We start from the raw sequence: 21,721 nt of genomic DNA on the forward strand, positions 1-21,721 counted from the left end.
AGAAAAAAAAAAACAAGTTACAGAACTTCTCTCACTCAAAAATTTGCTTTAAAGGGAGATCAGAAAACTTCACCATAGCAATGACTCTCCAGGAGAGGTGTGAAATGCTGTGCTTATCAACTAGTTCAGCGCTGGAGAGAGAAATGGACATCCGAGCTCATTTTGCTACATAATGTTATTAGTTATATGAAATTAGACTGTCAAATACAGCTTTATAAAATGCAAGCGGAACGCAAGAGGGCAAGGAGGAGAATGAACACACTGGGGACAAATCACTGTCACTCACAACGGAGTGCCTGGCAGACTAAGAATTAAGTTCACTCCTCAGGGCAAGCCATCCCCAGCTGTTATAAATACATTTTAATGCCCCTGTCAGAGTGCTGAACGAGTGAGCTAGCGCAGTGTGTCAGGTGTTTTCTGTCATTCAGAGAGCTGGAAAAAGACACGTTTCGATCTCAGCTTTGTCACTCTTGCCTCCAGCAGTGCTGAGGCAGCTCCTCCACGGGTCGGATGGGGAGGGTGGTGGTTTAGGAGCAGGCTCAGGCTGCTCCTCCTTCCATTGTTAATGCTAGCTATGCATTTGTTGGGCTCCTTGGCCCTCTCTGGACCGTGACACCAAATCACTATTTAAGAGGCCACTTGGGCTTCTCCCTGGGAGACTGACATGGTAGGATTTCAGCCAAACTTGGATGCTGACAGCATGGCTCCTGGAGACCTTCCTCAAGCTTGCACCAGGAGCTGTGCCCAGAGGGATAAGATGAGGTCAAGGCTCTGGGAGCCATGCTTCAGTGTTTCTTTCTTGCTTTAGGTCTGAGGCATGGTTCCCAGAGCCATCTGCCTTCTATTCCCTGTGAATCCAGCTCCTAATGTCCTCCAGAACCTGCAGCCCAGCTACAGACACCCATGAGGGTACACTGAGCTAGGTTGGAGCCAATACTCTCCGCAGCTGCTTCATTTTTCATTATTGAGAAGCCCCTTCTTCAGAAATGAGCATGAAGATGGGGCTTAACCCCAGCTGTCAGTTGTGCATCGACACAGCTGCACAGCACACAAAACCACCACCAGGAACAGCAGAGCCCACATTAGGGGTCCTGCTGGTCTCCAAAGCAAAGACAGACTCTTTTCTGCAAAAGCAGCTCTCCAGTGCTGTCCCATTAACCCAACAGAAGCAAAAATGCATTCCATCTAGTAAATCCACTTCTGGATTGCTGCTGCCTTTCACTTCCCTCTGAAACATGAGTTTGGCCCCACAGACTACAATCTCTGAACAGAAGGAGTGTTTAAGTCACAGGAGACCAAACACAGCAACAAAACAGGGTGCAGCCATGAACAGGCAACACAGATGGTAGGCTCCAGAAGAGGAGATCATTTAAAATAAACAGCATCTACATGAGAAATGTGCTACTACAAGGCAGCATGCAAGAAGCTGCTCATTCAGATGGAGAGACATACAGGGCTGGGCACCCTTCGGACTCATGCAGCTATTTGGTACCAGGATGACGTGGCACACCCCTTTCAGTCCATCCCAGCAATCCTAGCGATAAGATGAACAACTGCAGCAGCTACTGACTGAATCCACAGAGATGCTTGGGGCCAGAAGCCAAGGCATCTTTTCAAAAGAGAAAGGCTTTGTTTCTGTGATTTGTTTTATTTCTAAACAGCTCTTGTTTCCCTGCAGCCTCCTCAGCAATAGTTCATGTACAGTAACATGCCAAGCCACCGCAAAACGTCTTGGGAAGAGAGATTTCACTCGGCTCAGCAGACTTTAAAGGGAGCGTCTGCTGTCAGACACCCGTGCTCATCACCCACTGACGCATGGGCCTGTCTGAGAGCAGACTTTGGTTCACCGCATACTCCCTGGGAGAGGGAGATTTTATCAGCATTACCGTTACAGCAGTTCTTTAAAAACCAATGTGGGATCTCATCTTTCTGGGAGCACGTGCGTGCGATTTACAACCTCGCAGCCAGCAGCATGGCAACCCAGATTACTTAATTCATCATTTCCCGAGAAGGGAAGGCAGCTGCTGAGGCACAGGGAGGTTTCAGTCAAGCGAGACCTGGTCATTATCTGTTGAAGTAATGGCTTCAGAAAACATACTCTGCTTCCTAGACTTCAGCTGGATACAAGATGCCGTCTCACAACGTGGAGACCCCATCCTATCCTTAGCTGCACAGAACCAAGCCATCACCGGAACCAACCACATAACTAATTCTGCTCACAGACGCTCATGAAGCGCACAGAGACAAACAGCAAGTCTCTAAATCTCCCACTCCTGAGGGCAGGGACTCAGCACTGTGACCAAACTACTGTGCTACAGAAGACACTCTCTCCTCCTCTACTATATTTTAGCATCCTTCTGTTCCACTTTTTTTCTAGTAGGTATCAGCCCGCAGTACCCCAGAGCACCTGGTTCAAAGGAGCTCCACCAGTTCTGCAAAGCAATATGAACAAGAAATTAAACACGCATTTGCATGTAGGGTTAATTAGGCTGCATGTCCTTAGAGACTGGTGGTAGTTTCCCCCCTCTGCCTCCTAAGTACCAAAAACTCAGTGACTGTTTCCTCACGGAAAGCACATCTACACCAGATCCCCAGCACTTCTCACTGAGGTTTTTTCTCATTGACATGGTCAATGACAAGGTGTTTTTTTCTCATTGACACAGGTTCACTTCCTTGCCACGCTTCCCACCTTAAATATGTTCACTGGGCTGTTGGGCACCACAGACTCCACAAGGTAACACAGAACAATATGTAGGACAAAGAAAAGAAAGGGATAGCAACCACGACTAGTGTAACTGTCCTTATCTTTCAGCATATCAGTGCAGAGCCTAATAAAGCCATAATGAATACATTCTTGGGTACACATGCTTTTCCAGCATGCTACGCATCTCTTGTGTAAGAAAGAGCTCCATCTCCTGGGATGTAGCTCAGTCCCTGGGCCATTAACACAGTCCTTGAAAGGACTCTCCTTTTTTATTCTTAATTTTTTATTTTTTTTTAATTTTTTTTTATTTTTCCTCTACTGTTGAAGATTCCCCTGTGGAAGCATTCAGAAGTTGTATGGGAGCAGAGGAAGGAGAGCTGCCTGTTTTGCTTGGAGCTGTTTGGAGGCGGTTAACACAACATGGCCAACAATCAGCTTGCAAGCTTGAGGCTTAGAAAGACCATATATAACACACTGGGTTGTTTAAAGGGAGGCTCATGTTTGTCCCTCAATTTTCCACTCTTTAGAGCACTGTTGAACAGCTAAATCACTGTCCTTGCTCACAAGCAAGACAAAGATCCTGGGGAGCTAGTGCTGCTCCTGCCAAGGAAATGTCAAACCCTTCAGTATCTATTCAGAGTGGGGCTCCTGATAGAGTTTCTCATTGGAAATAATAAAAAGAAGCAAAGTTACCAAATTGGATTAATCTTGCCTTTCTAAGTCTCCTCTTACAATCTGATGGAGCATGGAAGATTTGATCCTTCTCCCTTCCTGGGTAGGGTATGGATTTGCTCCCATCCATGCCTCTGGGGCTTTTGGTTTGGCTCACTTATGCTGCAGCACTCAAACTCCCTTAGCTCCCAAACCTTGGGACTAAGGCATGAGACCCACAACCAAAAGACAGGGTTGGGTTAGATCTATTGGTTGAAAACATAGCAGGAATTTAATGATGAGGGCCACAGAACTACAAAAAGCAAAACATGTTAAGAAAATGTATTGCAAGAGTTAACGCCCCAAATAATGAACTCTTGCAAATAAAGCATAATGTCAAGTCTAAAAACACTTGCTGCAAGAACTTGCAATGAAATAATGACAAGATAAAATTGCAGCTACTTATATTAGAAAATATTATTGAGTTCTTAGGAGGATGGTGTCCAGCAGCTTCAGCTGGGGCAAGACTCAATTACAAAGGAAAGAACATTATGCCTCAAGGTATCTACATGCTTAATTCCCTCTCCAGTCAGTATCTTTATAGACATGGCTGGAATAGATTTGTCACAGAAAGCCAGCTATGCCATCCTGCAGAGAACAGGCTGACCAGAGCTGTGACACGTTACATCAGCTCTGTGACTACCAAGGCACTGACTGGTGCAGCCTTTCAGCATCAGCACAGTGCAGGGGGGCAGCCCAGGGTGGCAGTTAATGGGATGGGTAAAGGCATAACAGTGGAGGACATTAGAAGGCAAATCATAAAAATAAAACTGCTTTACAGCTTTACAATAAAAATGGGCATATAAAAGAAGTTCAGAAGAGATTGCGGCTCCATTCTGAACCAAGTTTGAAAATTAGCTAAAATTTATTAGACTGCTTTTGGATCAGCAATGCAGTAAATGCTGATATAGTTGTTACAGAAGTTCTCTGATCCAGAATGGAAAATATAAACTTATCTACAGTTGATCATTTCCCTTGGGGTGATGGTTTTTTTCATGGCTTTTCTCTTTGCTCCAAACAATTAAATGATGCTATAGATAGTGCCCATTTGATGCAGACACCCACAGCCAGAGCCGTGTTTCTCTGAACTCTGTAAAATAAGCTTGTACATTACATGCCCTGCAGTGCTAGCCTGCTAGTCAGCTCCTGCCAACGTGAGGCAGTGACACACTTGGGTGATACCAATTGCTTTTAAACAGTCTTAACTGTTTGGGGAAGGAGGGTCAAGGGCAGGAGGAAAGCATGCAAATAAGCAAGAAAGCAACTTGATCGCTTTCCCCAAAGTCACACCTCTAAGAGCTAACAGTCTGCTTGCTGTTCTCTTACAGTGAAGGTCTGTCTTTTGTGGGGTAGGAATCAAATTCTATTTATCAGGCAGTATTTTCAATATGTGAGCTGCCACTTTCTTTCCTCAGCCAAAGCAACCAGAAAATGGAAGATCCGAGGTGAGAATTTTTCTCAAGTACTCAACACTGTCATCTCTCTGCTCTTGATAGCAAAGAACCAGCTGATGCCTGACCTATGCCTGGCTGCTCCTGGTGTGCATTACTACCTGGATGTCTGTGCAGCCACACAAGCGTACAAAGGGGGAGAAAAGCAGCAATATCCAGCTGCATAGCAAGCTGAAAAGCTATCTGGAAGGAACATTAATTTTGGCAAAGGAGACTGTTTCAGTTAATGTAAGTTCCCTAATGATTTTTAATGCCACATGGGAAGAGTTGCTCTTTAATTTCAACGGCCCACCAAAGATGTTTTGTGGCAGTAAAGCATGCAAGACTTGCTCCAGGCAGAAGCATTCTCTTGTCAGGACCCAGACTGAGATTTCAGGGAATCAAAGCTTGCTGAGACATCCAGACCTTCACCATGGTGTCTGGCACACCAGGACAGACTATTAACCTCGCTCTTTCTTATAAAGCTCACTGCTCCATAGAAGGACCACTCACATTACCCCACACACTGGCTCTAGGCATCCATGCGTAGTCATACTGACCCAGGGACAGTGGTAGTGAAAATAAAGCCATCCTGAATCAGCCACCAGTCATTTTATATCCTGATACACGAGGCTTAATTACCCATGTCATTAGCTTAGTTTGCCTCAAAAGTAATGTTTAACAGATATTGCAAAGCATTATCATGCAAGTTAATTACCTCCTAGCTAGACGGAAAAATAAGAAATTGATTTGGTAGGAATTAATAAACAAAGCACAAACCAAAACACAACGCAGCCGTCACCTAGAAGCAGGAGGGTAAATGTAGCCAAACGTAGCCCTGTGTTTGTAAAAGGCTTTTGGAATAAATGTTTAAATGAAGATAATTATTTGTCCTTTTGTTTTTTGTTTTTTTAACCCTACTCTAAAAAAAAAAGGGGGGGGGGGGGAATGCCAATAGCTTTGAAAAACACAGAGTCATAAAGATGCATCATATAGATAAATACACATCTGCAGCAAAAAACCCCTGAGGGTGTTTTCATGCTGGGTACTGTGCTTTGTGGTACCTTTAAACATGGAGAGCGCTGCTCCTTTACTCTCTTGACTTGCACAATCCATCAGTGTCTGTGTGGCTCTGGGTCCCCGTAGTTTTCTACCACTTCTCATTTCCCGTGGCACAAGTTAGTGCTCCAACTGCACCAAAAAGAATGAGAAATGAAAAGGTAAATTGGATTTGCGAGGGCTCCTTTTGCCAGACAGTAGGAACAGGAAAAAAGAAGGGAAGGGAAAACTATTACTGACCTTCCTCCATCGCCGGTGTGCATGCTGGGGAAAGAAAGGGGCCAAGATGTCTCTTATGTCACTGAGACAGAGGTTGGGGGGAGGCTGAAAGTCAGTGCAGGTGCCAGACACCATGGGGACAGTCAGGTCAGATTCACTTCTGTGCTGCCTTGCCAATGCTTTCAGTGTGTTCTCCCCGCACTTAAGAGAGCCAAACCACACGAGATGGAGTCCAGTTAAATTACTAGGTAAATTTTTTGATTTGTGCAGATCATCTGTGGAAGGGGACTCGAACAGACCCATGGAGACTCCAGACCTCAAACCAGTTGGACATCCAAAGGCCGAAGGGACAGGGCAGCCTTGATGCGGCACCTACGATGAAAGCCAAGTCCCTGTGAGCCACAGGAAGCAGGGGGCATACAAAGAAAAGAGGGGCAGATTCCCAGGAGGACAAATCCACCTTGTTCCACGCTGTCAGAAAGGTCATTTACACCAGCTGAACAACTGTCCTGCAGTCCTCAAAACCACTTACAAATGCACTGAAGAACCCTCCTTACTTTCCAAAGCTGCTTCATCCCACTCCATAAACGAACATCTCCATTTCTACTCCCTCTCCCCTTCCAACCTCACCTCATTAACTGTTTTTTAAATGCATCCCATAGTGCCAAAACTAAAAGAAAAGAAAGAAAAAAAAAAAAAAAAAAGAAAAAGAAAAAAGAAGAAGAAAGCCTCTCTACTCCAAAGAGCAATTAAATCCCATTACCCTTCAGCTGGCCCACTCAGGCACGACGGTCACTGACAACTATCATCAAACTTGCAGCAGCACAGCCGCTGAGCCACCAGTGCTGCTCAGGGAAGCCTCGTTCATGGCTTTGTTCAGTGTTCTCTCCATACGTGCATGGAGCTGTGTGCTGGGGCTGACTCCTCACTGCAGAAGGGAGCAAAACACACACGTGTGGGTACCTAACGTTCAGGGAAAACAACACATTTGCAGTTACTGAATTATCTCTGGGAGTAGAAATCCTGCCCCACCAAACAGTAAGGCACAAAATGACAAAGCTGTGGGCTGCCATAAGCAGGCTGCATGGGGGGCAATGCAGGCAAACATCCCGCTTTACCCCTGCCTGAATTAGTGAGGCCGTTTGCTTACCCTGCTCGTTTCACAGCTAAGAATGGGATGAGGCAGAATTCCCTCCGACTCTTCTTGTTGGCCTTATGGTGGGTTTTCAGCAGGTACTGCAGGCATCACATGTTATTGGAGACTCCATCAGCATGTCACCAGGTCTCAGTTTTCCTATAAGTCAAGAAGATGGTCTTGCAATAAAGACAGACCCCCCAGCATGATGCATATTATGACAACAAGTAATGAAAACTGGACCACAATCAGCCAGAATATTACCCAAAGGTAAAGGAGAATGAAGAGTTCAGGCCAATCTCAGCACATCTCTTCATACCATGAGCTCAAAGGTGGTTTTGCTTTGGGCCACAAGCAAAATGAAATTTAAAAAACAAAGGGGGAAGCTTTCATCCCTTCCCAGCTGGGCCCCTGGAACAGAGAAGCTGAAGTTTATGTTCTCTCTGCACTGTTTGCTAGTCCCTCAGCACAGCCCACTAAGTAGCACAGTCAAGACAGGCTCCAATTCTCTAAAATCAGCAGCCTTTAAAGCTGTACCAAGTTATGTATCAAACAACAGTGACACCTTAAAATCAGAAGTGACTTCTGGAAGTGCTGGCTTCTATTTTTGGAAGGCAATTCCTTCCCTTGAAGCATCTTGTTTAGAAAATAACAGTTTTTCCTCCTTTCCATTGATGTTTGTGACAGAATGATTGTGAGGTCTCAATTACTCTGTATTCAGTGTGCTAATCCCCTTGGAGATAATGGGTTGCAGTCACCATGAAACCAGGCACTTAATGAGATGATTGAAAATAGTAATCAGGCACTAGGTGAAGCACCTCACCTCTGGCTATTTGAGATTACTGACTCCAAAAGAAGTTGAATTATTTTTCTATTGCATTTATTCCTGCACCCATAAAATCTTCTTATACCAGCTTCTAAAATACATAAGCAATGTGTTTCACTTCACAGAACTATACTTACTGTCACGGCTGAGCCCACAGGTCAATGTATCTGAAGATGTAGATATCAAAATTCAAATTTAACCCAGCAGATCTGCAGTTCTCAGTGAGGAACCTTTGTGTCCTTGAATTCTTTCTCGTTTGCAGTCAGTTCATGTGGTGGTGGGGAACTCACAGAAGAACATCCGCTCCCCACCGAGTGTGACATCTCCTTTTCTGTGCTAATGTTTTCCCTGGTGGGACTGACAGTGGTGGTCCTACAGGGAAACAGCCAGCTCTGCCACAGTCACAAGGCATCCCAGTTTCACATCAGCAGAGAGCATTCAATTCCTGTCAATAGAAGAGAAACTGTTGGCACCAGCAGGAACAGGTGGGAACCAAATCTAACAGCAAAGCAACAGCCCTGATCCCATCCCACAGAGACACCTACAAGCAGCTCTCGCTGTTGTGCTGTGGGCCATTCATCATTCACAGGCCTCCACCCACCCCACACTTTGCCCATTAGAGAAGGCAGAACCACCAGCAGCTATACAGGCACTACATTTCAAGACACAAATAAGAAGCTAAAGCAACCAGACCAATTTCCCCAGTAAATGCAAATTGCCACCATGAGGCTGGAATGAAGGCCTGGGTCTGAACGTACTGTTGACAGGAATCCATTTCTAGAGACATCAATTATTTACGACTGCAATAAATCATTTACAGAGAGCTGTAAATTCCAAACCGGGTTGAACAAACACAAGGCTTCATCATCACCCATTTCTCTTACAGCCAGAGCTGGGCTGGGAAGAGATACTTATCTTAAGCGGGATTGATTGGAGGCATTGTGCTCAGAGCACTGCACTCTGCATACAGTAAGGGGGAAAACTTGATGAAAGGGCAAATTAAGGTTAAGCCTCATTCTGGCAGTTCCAGGGCTGCCACGTTAACTGGTAGTAACATGTGGAGTTGGTATTTTACAGCCAGTTTGGGGATTGCTGGGGGAGGTCCAGACACAGCTATTCTGCCACCGATCTGTGACAGTGCAGAACAGGTGCTGAAAAGTTTTGGGAAACACAGCTGGGCATCTTCTACCTGACTGCTTGGACCTGTGGCTGTGCCCAAGTCAGATGGATTGGGACAGCCCCAACATGCAGCAGACTCTCCACCAGCATTAGGGCTCACCATTTCTCATTATCTTTCTTTGTATCTGAAATCTGGAGCAGCTGCTGTGAACAAAGCTGTGGGGAAAGTATAGCAAGGCATGCAAGCTCAGCAGGGCCGAGCTCCTACTCACTGCAATGAAGATGCAGCAAAGTTCTGCAGCCCAGCTAACAGGAGGCCGGATCCTGCTCACATTATTCAAGTGCTCCATGGCCAGGTTCTGAGCCAAGTGATGGGTCTCACTGCCATGAGCAACCTTTGCAGTATAAAAAATAAATCAACCCTGGACTTGGGAAGCTCCTACAAACCGGGCAGTTATCCTACAAATCCCTCCCTCACAAATAAATAACCAAAACAACAGATAGATGATGCTGCTGCAAGAAAGCGGAAAAATCAGTTTGCCTGTTTAAATCACTTGCTGCTGGGGATGTATTTCCTCTGCCAGCCTGTTACTCAGAGCCCTGTGGTTCGCTCTCCCTTTTTTTTCTGCACCAAAAACCTGCTGCTGTTTTTCTGAGAGCCTGAGTGCTGCTGACTCCTGTGTCGGAGCCAGCTGCTATTAGTCATCTGAGGATAATTCCTGCCAGGGTTTTATTCACTGCAAGGCCCACAGAGGGGCCTTTGCAGCAATTCACAAAGACCTAGTTGATTATTTAAGCCAAACTCGGGGCTCTATGTCACCTACCAGCATTAGCCGAGTAGCTCAAAGGAGATGAAGGGTGATGTGGCACCGTGGTGGATCCAGCCTCATGTCAGAAAGACCACAGATAGGCCTTCAGGTGCGAGAGGCCATTTGACTCAAGAAGGAACCATGGACTCCACTTCCCTTCACAGGACATCGCTTGTAATGCAACAAAGCATAAATGTGCCATTTGAAAGCAACTAAGGCCCTGATCCGACATTGCAAAGCTTGGCATTGACACTTGCACCACTGAGCCAGTAGTGATTTTACTGTACAGACTTACATTGAAAAGATCTTCAGCACGCTGTAGTAATTAGGAGAGACGTACTGAAGTACTCTGGACCATCAGGTATGTCATTTATCACATTTCAGTGCAATTGTAAGAACTGCAGCATCAGCTACATCTCCACAGAATGCTGAAGATAAAGAAGAATTTATAAATATTCCGCATTAAAATTCCCTGCTACCACTTTGTGAACCTCCTGCTGCAGCCTAATGCAGCCCACAGGTTACTCACTTTGCTCAGCTCCGGCATCCATTTGCATACTCCAGGTAGTCCCTCCGCTGTGGGCAGTAACCATCTTTGTTAGCAGTGCGGGCATGGCACATAGTGATACAACTTACCCATCAGGCTCTTGGAGGTTACTACTTGTGATTAACTGCTGGGAAAGAACCATGAGGAAGAGCGTGCTCTTGTGATTAACATCAACTAGTGAAGACACCAAGAATCAATTCACCTTCCTAACTCTTATCACGTAACAGAAAACCTCTGTCATGCATTACTACCACACTGGTCCATATCATAGCACTGTTCCTGTAGCCCCCCTGCCCAAACAGGCAGCCTTGGGCCATGTGAGTGTGAAAGTTACAGAACTAAACACTTGCACCTGTGTTGATAATTGGTTAATTGTCATTGCCTTCCGGGCAACTTGAGATCACATTGTTTTCAGCAGAAGTCCTAGGCGAACTTCATCCTCCCCCTTCCCTTCTGTACCAGCCAAATCTGCAACCTAGGAATACTGGCCAGTTCCAGTCTCTCCACTTCAAACACATTACATTATTGTTTTAAAGAAAATACTATGGAAATTTGGCCACTATATCAGGCCAAAATAGGCTATGTAGGCACTTAAAAACTTGATGAATGACTTTTTAATTGTCATTCTGGTTTCCCACAGTTTGTCACCTATTCTCCTACTCTTGGAAAAGGTAGATAACAGCAGGACAAGGGGAAACTGTTTTAAATTGAAGGAAGGTTTAGGTTGGATGTCAGGGGGAAGAGCTTCAGTATGGGAGTGGTGAGGTGCTGGAACAGCTGCACAGAGAGACTGTGAATGCCCCATCCCTGGAGGTGTTCAAGGCCAGGTTGGATGGGGCCCTTGGCAGCCTGGTCTGGTATTAAATGTGCAGATAGGTGGCCCTGTCTGTTGCATAGGAGTTGGAGACTCATGATCCTCAAGGTCCCTTCCAACCCAGGCCATTCTCTAATTTCCTGAAGAGAACACCTTGTCTAAGACCTGCTCTTCACTGGCCACATTTAGGACAGGCTGAGGAAGTGAAAAAGGTAATGCTGACTTTGTAGCTCAGAGAAACAAACCTTGTTTGGCATCTGTAGTCTCGTTCCCCTCCCCCTGAGATCATCTCACACTGCAGAGCTCAGGGAGGCCTGCAGGAAAGCCATAACATGGATGTTCTTGGACATTCCCTTATCAAAATTAGGACCAAAGATCAGATCGTAGAATGGCTTGGGTTGGAAAGGACTCCAAGATTATCAAGTTGCAACCTCTCTGCCACAGGCAGGGCTGCCAACTACTAGACCAAGTTCTAGATCCAATTGTCCAAGGACCCATCCAACTTGGCCTTAAACATCTACAAGGATGAGGCATCCACAACCTCTCTGGGCAGCCTTTTCCAGCACCTCTTTACTTTCTCAGTAAAAAACTTTCCCCTGACATCTAATGTAAATCTTCCCTCCTTTTGTTTAAAATCTTTCCCCTTTGCCCTATCTCAGTCTACCTTTGCAAGAAGTTGGTTTCCCTTGCTTTTATAGCTCCTTTTAAATACTAGAAGGCTGCAATGAAGTCTCCCTGCAGACTTCCCTTTTCCAGCTGAATGCATGCAGACACCCAAATTATCATCAGAAATGCCTCAAGAAAGGCATATGGGCAGTAACACATCATGTACATCAGCCCTGTGTGCCGTTGCTTGCAGAAGGCACCTGCTTAGCTGACCCATACTGAGTACCACTTCTCACTCCAGCTGCTAGGCCTAGTATTGGAAGCAGGTTTTGGAAACCCAGCTCTTCCAATTACAGGAAGCAGAATTTAGCAGAATTTAGGCAGCATAACCAGCTGGTGGCTGAGCTATTGGCTGCTCCTCACAATAACCTCTTGTTTATACTCCACCCCTTTCCTGCTCTTGATCCCCAGGCTGCCTGCATCTGTAGCAGCTTAGAAGGAACTGAATCTTCATACAAGGAAACAACGCATATCTTTGCAAAAGGGAGCCCATGGCCCATGCAAACAACACTCTACAAGGCAAAATATTTGAGTAGGTTTCCTCTTTGCAATCCTGACTACACACAAGCCTTCTTATTTTCCACAAACCCATTGAATCGCATCCCTTCGAAGTGTGTGAGAAAGCCTGAAAGAACAGAAAAGTTGTCCTGTCCAGCTCATTTGGTAGGAACCCCTAAAGCAGAAAGAAGTAAACCAACATTCTTGCCAAGAGATTGGGAATTTTCCAATTTGTGCTTTTGTCTCTCCCACCCATCTGCACAAGTACAATAGTGGGGCCACGTTTGGCTCTGCAGCAAACTCAAATGCAATTGGCAGAAGTTGGGAAAGAGATATAATTGTGTTTCTCCAGGGAAAGTGGTCATTAGGAGGGTATTATCTGGATAGTGGTTATGTAAACTGTAGCTGAATAAGCTCTATTTACAAGCAAAACTGCCAGAAAGTGATCAGAACACAAGCGATCTGATGAAAAGGCTGCACTTGAGCAATGTGAAAAGCCAATAATCTGTGAGGAAGAAGCTGTCTTATTACCAAGAATTTTAAGAAGAAATACTGCTGGTGGAGGGATTTCAAACCTAACCAGACCATCAGTTTCAACATTTCTCAGTAGTCTGAACCCCTTCTTGAACTTGAAGTAAATGAGACTGAGAGAGAAGGCTGCTGCATCACAGGGACCAGGCTCTGACCTGCTCTGTAATCTCTGCAAGTCCATAGTCTTCACAACAGTGCATTCTGTGTCCCTTTGGTAAGTAAGCTTTTAGTAGAGACAAAGTCCTGTCTTCATACTTCACTACCATGGGGGTTGTATGTACTCAGAAGAAGAAATCTATCCCATTACACCTCAGTTTGTCCCATTAGGCCAACATCAATCACAACATCTCTGCAATAATTTGCTACAGACCTGACTCAGTTTCTCAGTATCACGTCTGCACTTGCAGCCAGAAAGTGCTGGATCGGTCCCAGTCAAGTTCTTCCTCCACATCTCACTGGAAAAAGATGGTGTGAATGACCACGAGATACACACAAGTGGCTTTATCTTAGACAACTTCATTGCACACAACACAGTGTGGACTTAAGAGCGTTGTTTTTCTTTTAGTCAGTACTTTCTAGAAAGAGACAACCTGTGTGAATTCACAAGCACAATCTGGGATATAGAGAGGTCGGCCTAACCTGAGCAGCTTAGTTCAGCTTGACAAGTTTGAGACCTATAAGGGAGAACTCCATAAAGGTGTTAAGCAGTTCAGTTAAGTCAGACACACACTTGACTGCTCAAAGCTTCTGCTATCATGGACTAAACCACCAAACACGTGTTCCTCATGCAGCAGTACAACCTCCTCTAGCCAAAGTACCCTATGAATTTTTTGCTGCCTCCTCCTCTAATGTTGTCAGAAGTGCTAAAGATTACAGGATGCAGTACCCTTTCCTACAGCTCACAAAGCCTTATGTCCCTGTCCTACAATCTGATGGCTATCTGCAATCTCACACAGAACATATGGAGGGAGACAGAGTTGTATTTGTGTGAATCTTATTCATTCAGCATGATTAGCCCTTGATCTTCCAGTGCAGGTGTTAACACATATGGCCACAATTCTCCCGTGCTCATCAAACAAAACCAACTTGCTCATAACTTGAAGCTGTAGGGCACTTACAGGCTGACAGACTCCAATCTAATTCCTCTGCTTGTTTTTTATCTTTCCTTCTCCTTTCAGCTTGACAAATGAACGTTGCGCTCTCCAAACTGAAATGAGAAGCTCAAAGACTGATCAGTAGGAAATGAGCACTCAGTTGATTTGTGAGAAATGCCGACAGTTCTGATGGATTTCCTTTTTTTTTTTTTTTTTTTTTTAAAGATGAATTGTTCTCTCAGAAAGCAACTTACAGCAGCCATATAAATGCACACTGTTGTACTTAATATTTAGATAAGCAACCCTTAAGGAAAAGATAGACCATCAATGATCCAGTGAAGCATCTCCTTTCTATTCAGAGCTAATGATGAACAATAGTCCATTCTGCAGTTGGCTGCAGGAACAGAGGTTGCTTTGGGTAACATGACAGCAAGATGGTCCAGCTGTACTGACTATCTGTATTGTTCAGAAGCTGCTACAATGCAGAATGTATCAATCACAGTTTGAATGCTGCAGAAGTGCTTCTGGTGAAAATCTGTTTAGCCTGATTACAACCTATACAAGCATCCCAAAAGTTCAGCCAGAAAATGGAAGTTGCTTATCCTGTCTTAGCACAGAGATATTTGGTGGTATGGAACAACCACATCTTAAAACAGATGACCACCTCATTTGTGCTTCTTGCTTTGTTTATTTTGCTGTGAAGCATCTACAATACCACTCATGAACGCTCCACATCCCCACGACAGCCCAAAGCCACTGCTGACATCCTAAAATATTAGGAGAAAGATACATTCTTGCTTTTTTTCCCCCTGAACGCAAACAGTAACAGGAGAGTCAGCTCAGAGAGAGAAGAGAAGCTGTAAATCCCTGTGATCTTCTCATACCTGGGGAAAAACAGCCCTCCGGGATCTCCATCAAACCCAAAGAAATTAACAGAAAGTCTCCCAAAGGGGATTTTTACTGTGCTTCAAGTCAGAAACTCCATCCCCATCATAGATATCCACAGCCACAATCCCCAAAAGAATAGGGAACACCTGCTTTTTACTATTAAGCTGGGAAATGCTAAGACAGAAAGCCTAAAATGGTCACTGGTGCAACATAGCATGTACATGCATATGCAGCCGTGCAACTGCCACCGATCTGCATCTTTAGATATTACATTTCTTTTAAAGCATGGTCCTAGGTGACTACTGATCTCATCACTACCTGCTTCCCTCGCTAGCTGTCAGAACTGCAGGACTGCCTTCGCACACATGGCTCACTTTACCTGCATGCCACGTGAGTGCAGCTGAGCAAACCTTCAGCCCATGGTGGGCTTGTAGAAATGCCCTGCTTGCAAAACATTTGCTACTGGAGGTTAGGCAATAAAGAGGACAGCAGGTCGCAGACAACTCGGAGTAGATTTGCAGGATTGTTAGCAAAAAGGGAGGGCAAGAAGGATGCACAACTACAAAAAATTCAGTAAACCATTTTTGCTTGTAAGCAGAGCATGTTTTCAGTTGCGTGACTGAAAGGCAATAAGCTGATACTTGAAGACAATAAGCACAAAGGTGTTTTCTCAGAGCCTCTTCTCAGATTAATCTTAATTTCCCACTAGCTTGTCATTACTCTGATTAGAGTGCTGCTATTGGTGTATCACAGCCAGAGATGAAACACTGCCAACACACGAGGACATCGCAGCCTCTCCCCGAGTAGCATTTCTAGGAAGCACACTGCTGCTTCTGGCTGGAAGCACTCTAGAAAATGGCTCTAATCTGCAAGATGCCAGTTAGCCAACAAAAATTAGGAGATGTAAATCGTGCCATAAACCCAGACAAGGAAAACCAGGGTAAAACTTGGTGGTGTTGGACTGAGATTCAAAATACCAAGATTACCACTTGACTTTGCAGGGAGCTTATTGTGACGAGCTGAGAAGCTGGCCAGGTCTTACCTCTCATTGCCTGCATTCACTGTAGACCAAGGAAAACCAGGGGTAAGGCAAGAACCAAACAGCATGGGGATGCTGTCAGCTCACTGATCTGCTATAGGACCCTCAGGGGCCTGAAATGCTGCACAGAGACCACTAGATAAAGCACGTGCATTTTCCTTGCAGCCACAGCCATCTGCCAATCAACACTATCAATCTGCTACAAACAAGCCTCAGACTACAGGATAAGGCCAATGCTGTAACTATTTAACATACCTGCTGCCAAGCTAGCTGCTCACTAGCTGCCTATAAATCCTGACCTGACATATGCATGTGTTATGTTTCCCAGCTTTTTGGCTTTCCATCCTTTGTTTTGCAATCCCAGAATGATTGCAATTAAGGAATATTACCTCATCAAAATGCCTATCGGCACACTAGCCTGTAAACACTAGTAATAAGTATGGCTAATAAAATACAGTTTATTAGCCAACCTTGTACAGTATTTTTACAGCCTTTTTCACTCATCGTTGAGAAAAATAAATCCTCCGCAGCTGTGCTGGAGCTGGCATTGCTGCCAGCCTCCCTTGGTCTCACCTGTAACGAGGTGAGTAATTAAAGTCCTTATTGGAGCAGCAGGGTTTTTTTTATTGCCTGCCACAATCCTATTCTCCACTTTCCTGACTGACTCAGAGAGGAACTGCCACAAATGCCGTCTCTAAAATAGATCGGCAATGAATTTTGCTTTTGTTGCGTTGAATGATGGAAAAACTCAGCATCCCGGCTGCACAACAGTTCTCCTCCTCCCTAGCCCCAAAGGTGCCAAGGAGAAATCGAGCGGCCCCTCCCAAATCCCTGAGCAGCAGAGAACTACTTGCAAATCACCGCAGTTAAAATGGTAACAAGGCTATCGCTGGAAGAAAGCGAGGGGGAAAAACGCTCTGCTCCATAAACTTCTCAGGAATCAATTAGCCTGGAATGATGGTAGATAAGTGATGATTTGTGCGGGGTTATAGGAGAGCTATAAACATTTTGCTTTTATTTGTGCCATGACCTTGCTTGTTCTCAGCCAGCAACTGGGCAAACGAACCACAGAACAGGAATATTGTTAAGAGCTTAAACCAGCAATTCTAAAGAGAATGTTTTACTTGTGGAAAACCACACACAGTCTTCTCTCACACAAGATGTTGTTTTAAGGCTTTTTTTTTTCCTTAAAGGTACTCGGTGAAGTCAATTATCGTGATTTATGAAGTTACTTTCCATGAGATAAACATAAAACCAAATGCTTGGCAGTAAACATAAACCTCCCAAGTTTTTCCTCCTTCTTCTGTCCTTTTATCTCTTTTTATTACCACATTCAGAAGTATAAATTGGTAATTTATTGAAAAATGAATGGTAACATTTACTGAAGTGGCACTGTTTGCTACCCACTTTTACTGTGAAGAGTCTGGTTTTAGGAGCTTCTTTCTTTACACATATAACACACACATAAACAAAAATGATCCTTAAAAGATGACTTAAATATTTTCTCCCCTTTCTTGTGCTCTTTAAAAGCAGAGACACTGGGGAAAAAAATCATTGAAAGGAATAAAACTACTCTATGTGCATACTTGCCCTCCATCGGGTCCTCACGTGGAATGCCAGCACTGCAGCCTGGAGGAGGGAGTGCAGATTTCTCCTGAGAACCAACCAGGAAACCAGCTTCACTCCGGGATCCAGTTGCAGGGTAACAACTCCCTGGTAAGGATTTAGATGTGTTACCTGCTTAAAGCAATGAAGTCATCAAAGACATTAACCCTCCTCCGCATTCAAGTTGCCGGGTTTTACCTAAGGAACAGCATATTATTCTTAATGAAGTCACTCGCCCACAGCAAGGTTTGCAGAGAAGGTAAATTGCTGCTGGTGACATAATGGGTAGACCTGGGAGAAAAAAAGACCTTGCTCATGGCATATGGCAACCCATGTGCTCAGAGAGCAGAAGGAGTTGGGTGCAGGAGGGAAAAGTGGAAAAGAAGAGTCACCAAGGGAGAGATGCTTGGAGTCGACCTTGAATACAACCAAATCCCAACAGCATGTATTTTCCCCAAAGCTGATGAATCACCGCTTTCCCTTTCTATTAGATTTGTTAGTATGAGAGGAACGCGTTAAAGGGGACCATGGATGAGCACTGCTATTGGAGACTATTGGAGACCGTGCTATTGGCGCACGGTGCTAGAACCGCCGTTTGCATCACTGGAGGCCCGGGTTCAAATGCCCCCTGTGGGGCAAGTGGTAGAACTGCCGCTCTGCTACACTAGAGGGCTCGAATCCCGGGAGTTGGACTCGATGATCTCTAAGGTCCCTTCCAACTCGCACGATACTATGATGATACTATGACTCTGCACTGGTACAAACAGCCCCCCCCCCCCCCCCCCCCAGGAACTCAGTACCGCTCCACGTTTACAAACCAAGCATCTAGACACGCAGCAAAATGGTACAGGCCGTGTTCATCGAACTGCAAGCCATTCAGATAGCACCTCATCAAAAAGACTTCCCTGAGCCAGAAAGAGAGGCCTCGCTGCTTTCTGTGCATCCACCTAATGAACACAAATGCTCAAATCCCTGTGGCCTTGGGGCCTAATTCCGACACCTGCCAAAGAAGCCTGCACCTGTTTCTTGGCACTTGCAACAGGCTATCCATGCACACTCAATCAGCTACTGCTTAGCAAAAGCCTTGCTGTCTCCAGGTGACACCTGGTAACTGCAGATCTGTTCCTCGTGCACCAGCTCGAGGTTCAAGCAGCTCAAGACCCCCCTCCAGCAGGGATCAAAATGATTACACGGTGCTACTAAATTACAAAAAGCTGTAACTATACGTTCCACGTGCAAGCTTGCAGGATTCCCCTGAGGCTTGTCTTCCTGAGGCTTGTCCTTACGCCAGGACCTACAGACACATTAGCGGCTTAACCGAACAATGGAGGGCACTCCCCGCTGCCATTAACACATAATAAAACCTATTTTATTAACGATTCCACATAAGTACTTCAGCTAGAATGAAAACCGTCCGCATAAATTATGTGACTACGCCGCTTACACTCTGAAACTCCCATTTCTACAGAGCAAATCACTCACACCTTCTGCAATGTCCCAGAGCTGAATAGACAGCGATAACTTTCTGCAGGACCTAATTAAATTAAATTCATTCTATTCCAGAAGTTATCACAATTCAAAGAAAGCAAGTCATTGTCTGCTAAACTTCCCATGTTGGTAACAAAGAGCCTAACGCTCTGTAATTTCTACGATGACAAGCGGATGAAAATTGTGGAGGGTTTTTACACAAAAGCAGCATCCGGGATTGAGAGAAAATATCTCCTTTTTATAAATTCATTCTCTGAAGCATTCTAATTCTCTAAACATACAGTCTGAGCGAAGTCACGCTGTATTAAAGCTGTAATATTCTATTATACACAGTTCTACAACCCCTTTCACCAGATGCCTCACACAGTAACGCAAGCATTTTTTACATCACCTTTTCACCAGTGAAGAATCACACACAGGAAAACCAGGAAAGGATTTGGATCGGGTACCCTGCGTAAATACATTTTACACGCTGCCTGTTGCTACAGATTAACAGAGATGAGAGGCCAACCAGCTCCATCATGCATGGCCAGGAAGGGCTGTAGAATTTGTGCTTTCAGGAGCGACCCTCGAAAAGGCATGAGAATGAGTCCGGCCCTTCTGCTGAGCCTCAGGAACATGGCGGCTAAGCACAGCCCACAGCTTTCTGAAGCTGTTATGTTGATCAAGGTCTCTTGGACAAGAGGACTGAGATTCTGGTCTACCTTGATAGTATTTAGCATAGCTAGCATAGGATAAAAACAACTTGCTTCCCCTAACACCTTCCAATACAAACAGTAACCAGGCAGGAAAATGTTCTGCTCACAAAGAAGCAAAAGAGCTTCTAGTTCACTGTGCCACCAAAATATTCACAGGTAGGTCCTTAGTCATACGCAGAAAGAACTGAACTCACCCCACTGTAGAAGAAGCTCTGTGGCCATGCAGCACCCCACGTTACGAAGTCCCAGCTCCAAGAAATGCCCTCCCTTCTCTGGCTGGTCCTTATATGAGCTCCGTGTGGCTGCCCCTGGGTCCGCCCCTTTCTGGCCAGCTGCGGAGCACAGGTGCTAACGGTTTAACGGTTTGCCCCTGACCCCCTGGGCAGCCACAGCCCTTCACCAGGTGCTTCATCAATAATTCAAGCCCTGAGCTAACCGTTCCCCAGCAGAAGGGAACACAGGCAGTGCAATTAAGGCCACACATCTTGTGACTAAAAGGTCATCTCCAAGTCTGGCAAACTAGTGACAAAGTGTCTTAAATCAGCATAACAGCAACTACAACACATGAGCAAATGTGTAACACATCCTCCCCTCTATGTAGGATTAACCCTCAGATTAGAACCACAAAACTCTTGAAAAGAGAATTCAGATATGTCACTCAGTTTTAATGCATGAGTTTGATAATCTAGCCGATGTGGCAGTGGGCTTCTCCATCACCCCTCTGTCAAACAAAACATTCCTGTTTAAAGGCTGGGAGAAGCCATTCTGTCCAGTTAATCCTGATCTGTTGGAGAAGATACATTAAATCCATACTGGTCACTCCCTAGTAATGCCTTGGGGCAACAGCTTGACTCTGGCAAGGAGAGCAACAGAAAGGGATTGTGATAAATGAAGGAATTCTGCAGGAAAGCCACTCCCAGTTCAAAGCAGACAATGTGCACCAGAGCTCATGTGGAAGCAATTAATTCTAATCACTTATGAGACAATAAATTTAATTATGAGTTCTTTGAAAACTAAAAACCCGACAATTATTGTTAATAGTCTTTTCTTGATGGCAGATAGCGAACAGAATTTCTCGGGGCTGTCTTTCCTGCAGTTAATTAAAAAGTCATTTTTTAGTTAAGGATGCCTGGGCTCACACTAATATATGCAATGGTGCTATTGCACTAAGCTTAGATCCTGCAGGACTGAAAAACAATCTTTGAGCATTCATATAATCGGCATCTTCCTTTCTACCAAGGTCTCAGATCTTTTTTGTGTGTTCCGAGGTACTCTCATCTCAGAACAGCTGGATGCCTCCAGCTTCATTACAGCTACCCTTACACTAGTAAAGCCACAGACTGCAAGCAGCACTCAGTTTTGGAGCTGAATGGGAGCTCTGGCTGGGGAGTAACAGTGCCTGTAGTCACTGCTCCATGGTGACACAGCTGTGACCCACATACATTCCTTCCCTGCACCTGACAGTAAACAGTTTCATACAGAAAATAAACTGAGCTTAACAGCATATCTCACACAGCCTGAACTGCGTGAGGAAAGCCTGAGCGTGGAAATGACCCCGACTCAGGCATTTTCCATTTTGATGCTCCACTCTTTCTCTCTACCAGACAAACACCTGTTAGAGCCTGACTTCTCTGCACTTGCAGTAGGTTCCAACATTTCAAAAGGTAAACTACACACGATGCTATTGTACCTACCAGAAATTACTTCAGAGCATTTACTAGCAAATGCAAGCTAACAAATCTCAAATTTGCCCAGTAGCTTTCATACCCATCCTTCTTCCCCTGTACTCTCTCCCTGCACTTAACTGCTCCCCAGACTCTGTCTTGCATGATGTTCAGATT

This window comes from Excalfactoria chinensis, chromosome 7 (assembly GCF_039878825.1).
Source record: "Excalfactoria chinensis isolate bCotChi1 chromosome 7, bCotChi1.hap2, whole genome shotgun sequence".
Classification (NCBI taxonomy): domain Eukaryota; kingdom Metazoa; phylum Chordata; class Aves; order Galliformes; family Phasianidae; genus Excalfactoria; species Excalfactoria chinensis.